Raw genomic sequence first — 10,781 nt, 5'->3', positions numbered from 1 at the left:
ACTTCACAGTTGCTCCCTCCTTAGGTTCAGGTGCCAAAGAACCAAATCGTTATTATCAAGACACACTGATTGTGTATGCATTCTCTGCAAGGCCCTGTGCTCACACTACAGAAACAGAGGTGAACCATCTCTTCATTTCCTAAATGCTTACTGTGAACCAGCCACTTGACACATCACGTTGTTTTTAATCCTCAGAACACCTAGTAAGGTTTCTGCACCTATTCTGCAAATGGAGAAACTGAGCTTCAATAAAAGTTAGAAGGCTCATTGAAAAGTCTTGTGGAAGCAAGCGGCAAAGCTGGAATACGAGTCCTGGCTCCGGCTCCTCAACCCAGGCTCCTTCCACTTTGCCACATGACCTCAGCCAAGGAGGCACAAAACAGTCCCCGCCTGCAGCAAGATGCTCTTGTGTACAAAGGTTGCTTGGAGAATATACAGACTTAAAACAAAGACAAATAAATGGATTGTCTTTGGGGGCTTTTTCATCCAGCTGTGGCAATTAAATTATCAAAGTTATCAATCAAGATAAGAGACGTGCTTGCCCTCAGAGACTTTATATTCTAATTGGAGAGATAAGACTAACCCTTAAAACGCTGATGAGTTACTACAAACAGCATGGAAGAGTATCCATGGACTGCCCTCTGCTGCAGGACTCTTCCAGCTAAGAGAATGCCAAGCTTCACAACTTACCTGGGAAACACCCAAGCACATGCTGACAAAAGCACAAAATAGCCCGTACTTCTCATGGTATCAATTTCCTCATAGAAAGTCTTCATTGGAGGAAGTTAAAAGGGAATAAGATCACATACAGCACTTTCTAACAGACTTTAGGAAGCAACAACACCCATCAACATCCCTAGACTTAGTATAACTTGGATTTGAGCTGCTATTCTGATGCTTACTACATGCGGTTAGTCAGCTAACCTTGCTAAGTCTGTTTCCTCATCTATAAAACGGGAATAATAGCAGCCATCAATCTCACAGCATTATGGTGAAAGATTGAATAAGGTTCAGTACATCCAGTGCCTATTACAACGTTGGAAAGTGATTAATACATTTTAGCTGTGTTCAGCATAATGCTCATCATCAATAGCATCTGGGGTGGGGGTCTGAACCACTTTCTCCTCATCTGGTTTCTCTGAGTAGCAGCAGATGTTCTATGTCCAACATAGAGAGGTGAGTCTTTTCAAGCTAATTAAAAGAATAGTCTCGGTCAGTGCTCCTGTTAAGAGCTTACAGCACCTTTCTCTCCCTCATGAGGTGACATGTCCCATCTTTCCCCAACAGCACAATCTTCTCATAACTTTCCATAAGAAGTAAAGTAACTAGTCTCCTCTTTCTCCCCACAGTTAATACTCATGGATGTTACTGGCTAGGTATTATTTGATTTACATATAAAACTTTTTTTTAACTTTACCACTTCTTCCAGGATATATAAAACCTGTCTTCCACACTGCTTGTGGCAGCTCATGCCTGTAATCCCAGTACTTTGGAAGATCAAGGTGGGTGGATCGCTTGAGCCCAGGAGTTTGAGACCAGCCTAAGCAACAAGGTGAAACCCCATTTGTACAAAAAATATAAAAATTAGCCAGGCATGGTGCCATGTACCTGTAGTCCCAGCTACTCAGGAGGCTTGTGCCTGTCATCCCAGCTACTCAGGAGGCTGACACAGGAGGACTGATTTTGAGCCTGGGTGGTCGAGGCTGCAGTGAGCCAAGATTCTGCCATTGCACTCCAGCGTGGGTGGCAGAATGAGACCCCATCTCAAAACAAACAAACAAAAACTTGTCTACCATGTCTTTTGCTTTTAACAAACTATTTTCCTCACAAAGTGTCTAGAGTTTCCAAAGCAGTTCTCACATAGGTAATGTTTGGAACGTAGCACAGAACACACACACAAAAAAATGAAATATGCCTCAACCATATATACCCTCTCTGCCCAGGAGAGGAGCTCCCAGCAAACTTGTTCTGCTCATTTGGCTGTGAAAACTCCACAGAAGCCTCGATGGCAGCAACCATAGGTGACAGTTTCTACATTTGTCTTCTCTTGTTTATGGATAGAAAAAACTGCTGCTGAGAGAGAATCTGATTTTCTGAGTACACTCCCTAAATCTCATTTTGCCACTTTTGTCCACAGTGAAGCTTTTTTTCTGCCCAATTGCCTTGATGTATGACAAGATAAAATTATCAGAAAATAAAAGGTGCCGAAAAATCCTTTAAAACTCGAAGAAGCTTATTAACTAAATGAAGACACTGTGATATCAACCACTACAATGGAATAAAAGGTGACAGAGTTAGGGATGTTTAGATCATTTCCAAACTAACAAATGTTAAAGAGAATGGTTCTCAATACAAAATGGCCTTGTCATCACAATTCACAACTTGTATCAATAGAACACACCATGTTGGAAGAAAAGAACTACGTATTCTATTCCAACCGGTGTAGGATGTTTACAGCAGGGGCCAGGGAGGGAGTGTGTTGAGATCTTAAGAGACTAATTAAATTATTCACACACAACCCTGTTAGCAAAGAATTCTAGGTGCTCAGGCAGTGACGCTACCACTGTACAGTTTCCCTACATGCAAAACAGGAATAAAAGCAGCACTAACCTCCCTGTTGTGAGGATTAATCGAGATAACCATTTACCCACATAGCACAGTGCACACAGGAAGAACTCAGTGAATGGTCACCTATTGACATAATTGGTTTATTTATCCTGTTCTAACTCCAAAAATGAAGTGTGAGGAGAGTCAGAAGTAGGAATCCTGGTTAATAAAAGGCTCTAGTTAGTCACTGTTTTACTTTAACAACAATGTACTGAACCCTGCATGGAGACAAGGGCATTGCCAGGAACGAAGGCTTTTTGCCTTGGGCAGAGAAAACTCAACACAAATCTTGTAGTGACCCCATCCAACACCTTGCATTTGTGCAGAACTTTGCAGGCTACAGGACAGCAGTGCCCTTGGCTGCCTGCAAAACAAGCCAGTAATTGAGTTCAATCTCAAAAAAACAAGAACAGAAACAAGGCACTATCATCTTTAAGAATGTTTCATGAGGCCAAAGGACTCAGAGCATCATAGAATTTCAAGGCTGGAGACTTCACCACTATGTAATATATCCATGTAATACAACTGTACTTGTACCCCAAAGTCTAGAAAAAATAAAATAAAATATCCCTACCAAAAAAGAAAAAAAGCATTTCGGGGTTGGAAAAAACCACAGTTTCCAAATGTCATGGGCTTCACAGTCTTGATCAATCCACTGAGATGAGATGAGAAAATGCAATGTCCAGGTACGCGTCCTCTCATCCTGCCAAGCCCTTCCAACAGGACAAGGAGCAAGCCATGTCAGCAGCAGATGTTACAATTACCATGTCTGCAGCCCTGCTCTGCTTTCTAGATGGTGCGCTCCCGAAAGACAGTCATCTATGTTTAGTTGTATGATGTTTCTTCAGTCACGAGGGCACTAAAATGTTTCTAAATTGCTTTTAAAATTTCATTGTGGCATTCCCTTCCTCTCTTAAAAAGGAAAAGCCAGCAGTTGAGAATTAAAATCTAAGGTTTCTTAACATTTATATAGGTCCAAGTGTCTCTAAAAGTCATATATACAAGTACTGAGTTGGAGCATAAATGGCTGTCTAGCTATGTCTGTCTGTCTAAAGAAAGGGCTTTGTTATGTTGCCCAGGTTAGCCTTGAACTCCTGGCCTCAAGTGATCCTCCCGCCACAGCCTCCCAAGTAGCTGGGACTACAGGCATGCACCACCTTGCTCAGGTCGGCTTTCTCCTAAAAATAAAAATAAAAAAAGAAAAAGAAAAAAATCCTTAACTTAAAGCAAGTCCACAAACAAATGTCCTTTGGTGCTTCTGAGCTCATTCATTCAGTAAAAGCTCACTAAATGTGAACTAAATGTGGGGCACTGAATAGTGGATCTCACTGTTTAAATTTATGTCTTGAATATCTACAGCGCAAACCATCAAAAAGTCTGACAGAGGGCATTTTAAGAAGACTATAGAGATGGGTGAAAGGATAAAGGTCCCATACAAGAATCCCCACCTCACTTCCCCTGCACCTTTTTTTTTTTTTTTCCAAGTATTCAACAAAAATCCTTCAGGAAAATTGTAACTTTAGAACTCTTGGGTTGGTTCCCAATATGCTTAAAAGGAGCTTTGGTATTTGTGGAGTTTGGTGAATATATTACACTTTTGGAGGAAATCCAGCTTAAGAAGCATATAATTGTAGACTTTTTTCCTATCTGTTTAATAATAAAAGTACAAAAATAAATAAGCTTTTTCTTCTGTAAGAATATAAAGCCTAAGTTAAAAAGATTTTTATACACTAGATTGTAAGGGAAAAAAAACTAAAATATGTGTTTTAAGCACTTACTAAACACAGAAATAAAAAACACTTGAACTCTCGGAATGGTAACGAAGCGTTTCAAATTCCCCTCTGCTAATATCGCAGCTCTAACAACTAACCAGCACGCTCGAATGCAGAGAATCAGGTGCAGGGAGACCTTTGGTAGCATGAAATCCTGGATGGTTACACAAGTTTGCCAACAGGCTTTGATAAATTGTCTGACCAGCGGATAGGGACAGAAAATCCCAGCGACTCCAAAAGTTACATCTACATGTGATCTAAAATACATTCCTGTTCACTGCTGGTTACACTAAAGTCCAAAGAGAAGAAAAGGAGGAGCAGGCAGGCTCAGGAATGTGCACTAGACACTGACCACATGGAAACTGGCTGGAAAAGCCCTTCCTTGGAATCACCCAGCAGTCAGCATTTACTCTTTTAATAGGGACAAGCAGCAGAGTCCTTCCAACGGGGGAAACCCTTCCATGGCCCCTCAGCTCTGCAACCTCATTAAGTTCAGAGTGAAGCCAGCTGCCAGGAAAGCAAAGGGTGACCCAGCCATGGCTCTAGAAATTCCTAGCAAAGAAAATAAATTGAGTGTCTGAGAGCTCATAGATCACAGTGCGAGAAGGGAGATTTCAGGCAACTGTCAGGAAGATAAGGAAATCATCCTCATAGTGTGCCTCTTCCAATGTGAAGATGCCTTTGCAGCATCGGGGTTGCCTGGGAGCTGCAAAACCAAAATGCTGCCTAGGCAAGTACTTCTGATCTTGCCTCATCTCTGTAGGAGGTGTCAGGTCCACATTCAGTCTCCTTGACCCCATTGCTGCCAAGGAGGGACAGGAGATGGAGGAAGATGAGACATGGGGGTAAGGAGTCCCCAAAGACAAGCAAAACAGAGGGGATGAAAAAGAGACCAATGTTTCCCAGCCCAAACACTATTTCAGCAGGGGATAAAGAAAGGCCAATTCATTATAAGAATCATTAAAATTATAAAGATAAAAAAATATATAAATTTATTCACTAAATGGAGGGTTAAAGTTTATTTAAATCTTATTTATTTCTTCTATCACTGAAGTCTACACAAGTGACATTAAGAAATTATATTTAAGCACAGATACGTTATGTGAGATCACTTTTAAACTCAAAGAAATTTTAAGATATTCAAAGTGATTGCTTCTCTCTAATCCCAATTGTCAGTCCCTTAAAAACATCTTTAGGCAGTTGTGGTGGCTCATTCCTACAATCCCAGCACTTTGGGAGGACAAAGCAGGTGAACTGCTTGAGCTCAGGAGTTTGCAAGCAGCCTGGGCAACATGGCAAAACCCCATCTCTACAAAAAATACAAAAGTTAGTCGGGCATGGTGGTGAGTGCCTGTAGTCCTACCTACTCAGGAGGCTAAAGTGGGAGGATTGCTTGAGCCCAGGACATTGAGGCTGCAGTGAGCTGTGATCGCACCACTGCACTCCAGCCTGGGAGACAAAGACTCTGTCTCCAAAAAAAAAAATTAATAACGAGTATGGCCAGACACAAACCGACCCCTTTTTGGCTTTGATTTCTTTACTTTAAAAGCCAAAAATGCTGCCTAATATAAGTATGTGGTTGGAAGACCCTAATAAAACCACCAGCATCTCTTTTGCAGATAACTGAATATTGTCTTTACATTTACCCCCAATTACATTTATTGAACTAAATATTAGTTATAATCCTTGACATAACAATGGGTCTCTGTCTTCATCCCTTTTTCTCCAAATTTGCTGTTTTATGAATTCACAAATGATTTAATAATCAGAGACTTTCTCAAATGCAAGTTTTCTTATTGATATTGAGAAAGCATTTTAAATGACCACTTGCAATGCTGTTCCAAGTCAACTCTGATGAATTGGAGAATTCGGAAAAACAGCAAGAACATTTTTAAATTATTCTCACACGTGCCCTTCAACTAAATTTCTAACTTGTACTTTGAAAATTAATTTTATTGCACAAATTGAAGACACTATCCACAGTGCCTTGAAGTCTCAAATCTCACTTATAAGTAGAAATATGGACCCAAAATAAGTCAGCTTTGCTCTCAAACTTTCATTATACATTTGTATTCTCTGGATTTAAAAATAAATATCTTAAATTGATATAACAAATAATCTTTGCAAACGTTCCCACTGTACTAGAGGGCCTCAACAAAACTGCTTTACCTCGATCACCTGGGGAGGAACTTATTTAAAATGCAGATTACAAGTTCTGCAGCCAGAATGCTGATTCTGAAGTTCCAAGGGGCCCTGGAATCTGCATTTCTGGCAGATGTCATTTAGGGCTATATTTTGAGAAATGTCTGTCAATACAACTAAGTGACTGCAACACCAAGTATTAAACAATGATGCTCAACCCTAAACTGTCACACAAAGCTGGAAATGTTCATTAATTTGTACCATCACTTTAAATGTAATTTATAATTTGTACTGATCATGTCAGAATTGCATTAAGCAGGGAGACAGTTTTTCCTTTTTTTCCTGCAAAAAAGTTCACAGTGAATAAAACAATGTGCAAATGTGATTCTACTTGCTGGGCCTGCCAGTCATGACTGTTGCCCCATCTGCACACAGTCTGGCACAGGGTTTCCAAGTGAGAAGTTTACTAGGAGTATACTCATCCATTAACTTAAATATTTCTAAGACGGGACGTTTAGGAAAGCAAAGAATTGAAATGCACCCTACCTTTAAGACTGTTTCATATCATAATTTATAAAATGACTATAACTTTAAAAAATGGATATATTTGACACATCTGTGATGCCATCTAAAGAGTAAGTGTTTACTTTTTCATTAGACAGGCTTTGATTTCTAATAGTCTATTAATATTTTATCCTATCATATTATTTTCAAAGGAAAATTTCCATTTTGCATCAAACTCTTAAATTCCCAACTTCTCAATGTGTTTTCACTAAGTATAGTCTTTATTAATTATTCAGCAATAGTAAAAGTTTCTTAAAGAAAACAATTGGAAAGGCAATAAAAACCAAAATATTCAAAAGCGGCCATTCAAGTATCAAATTTTTTTAAGAAGACTCTTTTTCATCTCATTTCAAGAGTGAAGCTTTTTTTGAATAGGTTTGTTTTATTTTTGAAAGCATTTTTTAAACTACAAAAGAAATATAAGCACACAACTAAACATCTGAAAATGAAATAAAAAGATCTATAATGTCACTACCCTAACACAATCTCATTATTTGCTGAATTTCCCTGTAATCTTTCTTTATATTATCTGGTTATGTTCACAATATATGAATAGTATTATCTCATAAGTATTTTTCTTCCTGCTATAAAAGCTTTGAAATATGGTTCTAATTCTGCATGTTTTCTATATAAAGAGTTTTCCAGACTTCAGAAATCTGTTGAACTACATTTCCACAACGACCACTCATATCCTGCTGAATTTGCCTCTGATCCAGATAATTGCAAAATATTCAGTACTATACCACTCTGCAACATGCAAGCTTTTTTCTTTGGTCAGGGAGGGAGCATATACACAAGTTCTGCTTCCCACTTCTTTTGAAGGGCAGCTAAATTTGATGTATTTTATTTATTGCTAGGGGAAAAAAAACCCTATTGTTATCATCAAGAACCTCCCCTCATGCTTAGCACATTACATACAACATCTCATTTAATCTTAGTAGCCTTACTGAGTAGGCACTATTACCAATTCAGAAAGGAGGCAATGATCCAGTGTCTTCTCTAGGGTCACCCTACTAGTAAATGGTGGAATTGTGACGTATAACCCAATCTATCTGACCCTAAATCCCAGGGCTCTTAAGAACTATTATGCCTCATACTACAAAGCTGTGCCTTGCAATGCATTTCCCTTCCTTGCACTCACCTTATTTTAAAAACATCTTTCCATTGCATTTGTTTGTATGGTGATTAAAACAATGTGCTCAACAAATAATTTGCCAAGTGCTTATGGAGTGTCTCCTTGGTACCACACGCTGTGCTCAGTGCCAGGCTTCGGAGATTAACATTATCACTGCCCCTCAAGGAGGCAGTAGTCTTTTTTCTTTTTCTTTTTTCTTTTTTTTTTTTTTTTTTGAGATGGAGTCTCCCTCTGTCGCCCAGGCTGGAGTGCAGTGGCATGATCTTGGCTCACTGCAAGCTCCGCCTCCGGGGTTCATGCCATTCTCTTGCCTCAGCCTCCAGAGTAGCTAGGACTACAGGCGCCCGCCACCACGCCCGGCTAATTTTTTGTATATTTAGTAAGACGGGGTTTCACCGTGGTCTCGATCTCCTGACCTCATGATCCACCCGCCTCGGCCTCCCAAAGTGCTGAGACTACAGTGTGCCCAGCCAGCAGTGGTCTTATAATCCAAGGCACAGAGGGTGCTTAAAAGCAAGACATTGGTTTTTTTTTTTTTTTTTAAGCCATGTGATGCCTGGCCAGTGTCCCACTGATGATGGCAGCTGAGAGAGTGACAGTGAACAGAAGTTTGTCCTGAGCCCCATGAGCAGACACAAGTGATCCCTATCATCCAAGAAATAAACTGAGAGCTAATGAGGATGCTTCGCATTGTTCACTCTGATCCTTTCACAGCACAAATTCCAGAACTGGGAATTTTTGGTTCTGCGAATGGAGGCATTAAAAGGAAAATATCAGTTTAAAGTAAAACCAAGTTTTGGAAAATTTGAAAAGGGATTTTTAAAGTCTTTGCATAGTTATACTATTGGGGTCACCCTCCAATCCCAAGTGGCTCTTTCAGTCCAGCTCTTTATTCCCTTAACTTAGCTCTGGCCAACTCAGGTGGAAAAGATATCCCAAGTTCCAGTAAACACAATAGGCTCTTTTTAGCACTGGCAGAGTGCTGGAGGGGGGCTGGCAGGAGATTTTTCTGGCCAAGCTTGAGCCAGAGTCTTAATAGACAGGCAGTATCCCCCAGGGCCTACAAGGCAGTGACCGGTAACCAAGGTGAGAGAACCCTCAGGAAATGGGTCCACCTAAGTAGCCCATGGTCACAAATGTCCCGATTCTCCTGCCATTGTTAACCCCTGGCAATTCCATGCTTTCCTTTAATGAGACAGTCCTGTTTCTTCTCTCTACCCATGCCTTCACCTTCTCTTAGAGGCAAGACAATTAAGAATGTAGGCTCAGGCCGGGGCAGTGGGTCACACCTGTAATCCCAGCACTTTGGGAGGCTGAGGCGGGAGGATCACTACAGACCAGGAGTTGAAAACCAGCCTGGCCAACATGGCAAAACCCCACCTCTACTAAAAATACAAAAATCAGCCAGGCAAGGTGGCATGTGCCTGTAATCTCAGCTACTTGGGAAGCCGAGGAATGGGAATCACTCGAACCTGGGAGGTGGAGGATGAAGTGAACAGAGATTGCATCACTGCACTCCAGCCTGGGAGACAGAGCGAGACTCTGTCTTAAAAAAAAAAAAAAAAAAAAGTAGGCTCAAATTCAAGTACCAGCTCCACCACTTACTGGCTATGGAAACTTGGGCAAATTATCTTGGTGTCTTCGTCTGTAAGAAAGGGTAAACACAGCACTCGTCTCATGTGGTTACTACAAGGCTTGATGAGGATATTATAGGTAAAGCCATTAAAAGCACCTGGAAGAGTCGGGGGATGGTGCAAGTGTTTGATAAACAACAGCTGTCAGGGCACTCGCTGTCTAGCCTACTCTTTGTCCCACGTATGTGACAGGTCCCGTATCATTTATTCTTCTCCAAGCCACGCATAACTCTCTGGAGAGGCTGAATACTCTGCACACTCTGCCATTCTCTCTGCTCTTGCAGAATGGCCAACAAACATGTTTTCTTGGTTTACTTATCTATGAGGGACCTTTGAAAACACCCAGGTGTAAAATGCTCTCTTACAGTTGGAACTATCTCAGGACCCTGTGAAGTGGAAAGTAGTCAATAAAAAACATTGTTGGGTTTACTGTGTTGTGAAAGACCTTAGAAATGATCTAGTTTGACATCTTCGCTGTATAGAAGAGGAAGCAGTCCAGGTGGAAAAGGAGAAAGTCTACCCACAAAGTCAGAATGAGCTTGGAACCTGGACAGGAATGAAACATGGGCTCTAACTTTCAACACAGCACTGCTTCCCCCAAAGGATGCTGTCCTGAGTCAAGTCTCAGATAACTGGCTTTGCCTTCCTACAGACCAAACGGTAAGGAGAATGTCATGCTAGTGTCATGTTTAAAGAGGAGCAAAATTCTTTAGTCACTGCAAATATGCCTTCTGAATTTTAACACGGTGCCTTGGATGAAGTAAAGGGGCAAGAGACATTTTGTTGCTTTGGTTTCACATAAAAAGGCAAAAGAGGCCAGGCTTGGCGGCTCACGCCTGTAATCCCAGCACTTTGGGAGGCCAAGGCGGGTGGATCACGAGGTCAGGAGATCGAGACCATCCTGGCTAACACAGTGAAACCCCGTCT

General features: G+C 40.9%; 1 protein-coding gene across 5 annotated transcripts in view; it reads right to left on the bottom strand.

The window, feature by feature from the left end:
• The window catches only part of SORBS1 (sorbin and SH3 domain containing 1), a 253,714-nt gene that overhangs the window by 145,152 nt on the left and 97,781 nt on the right, over positions 1-10,781 (bottom strand). Inside the window, exon 4 of one of the 5 annotated variants that reach the window (XM_011963922.1) lies at positions 5,743-5,828. The exons of the other annotated variants lie outside the window; for them this stretch is intronic. The gene's annotated coding sequence lies outside the window, so the exon portion shown is untranslated. The remainder of the gene's footprint in view (positions 1-5,742; positions 5,829-10,781) is intronic. 5 annotated transcript variants of the gene reach the window in all.

The sequence above is a fragment of the Colobus angolensis genome, unplaced genomic scaffold (genome assembly GCF_000951035.1).
Source record: "Colobus angolensis palliatus isolate OR3802 unplaced genomic scaffold, Cang.pa_1.0 Scaffold630, whole genome shotgun sequence".
In the NCBI taxonomy this organism is placed as follows: Eukaryota; Metazoa; Chordata; class Mammalia; order Primates; family Cercopithecidae; genus Colobus; species Colobus angolensis.
The sequence above is the reverse complement of the archived record's forward strand: the minus strand, read 5'-3'. Positions and strand labels throughout refer to the sequence as shown.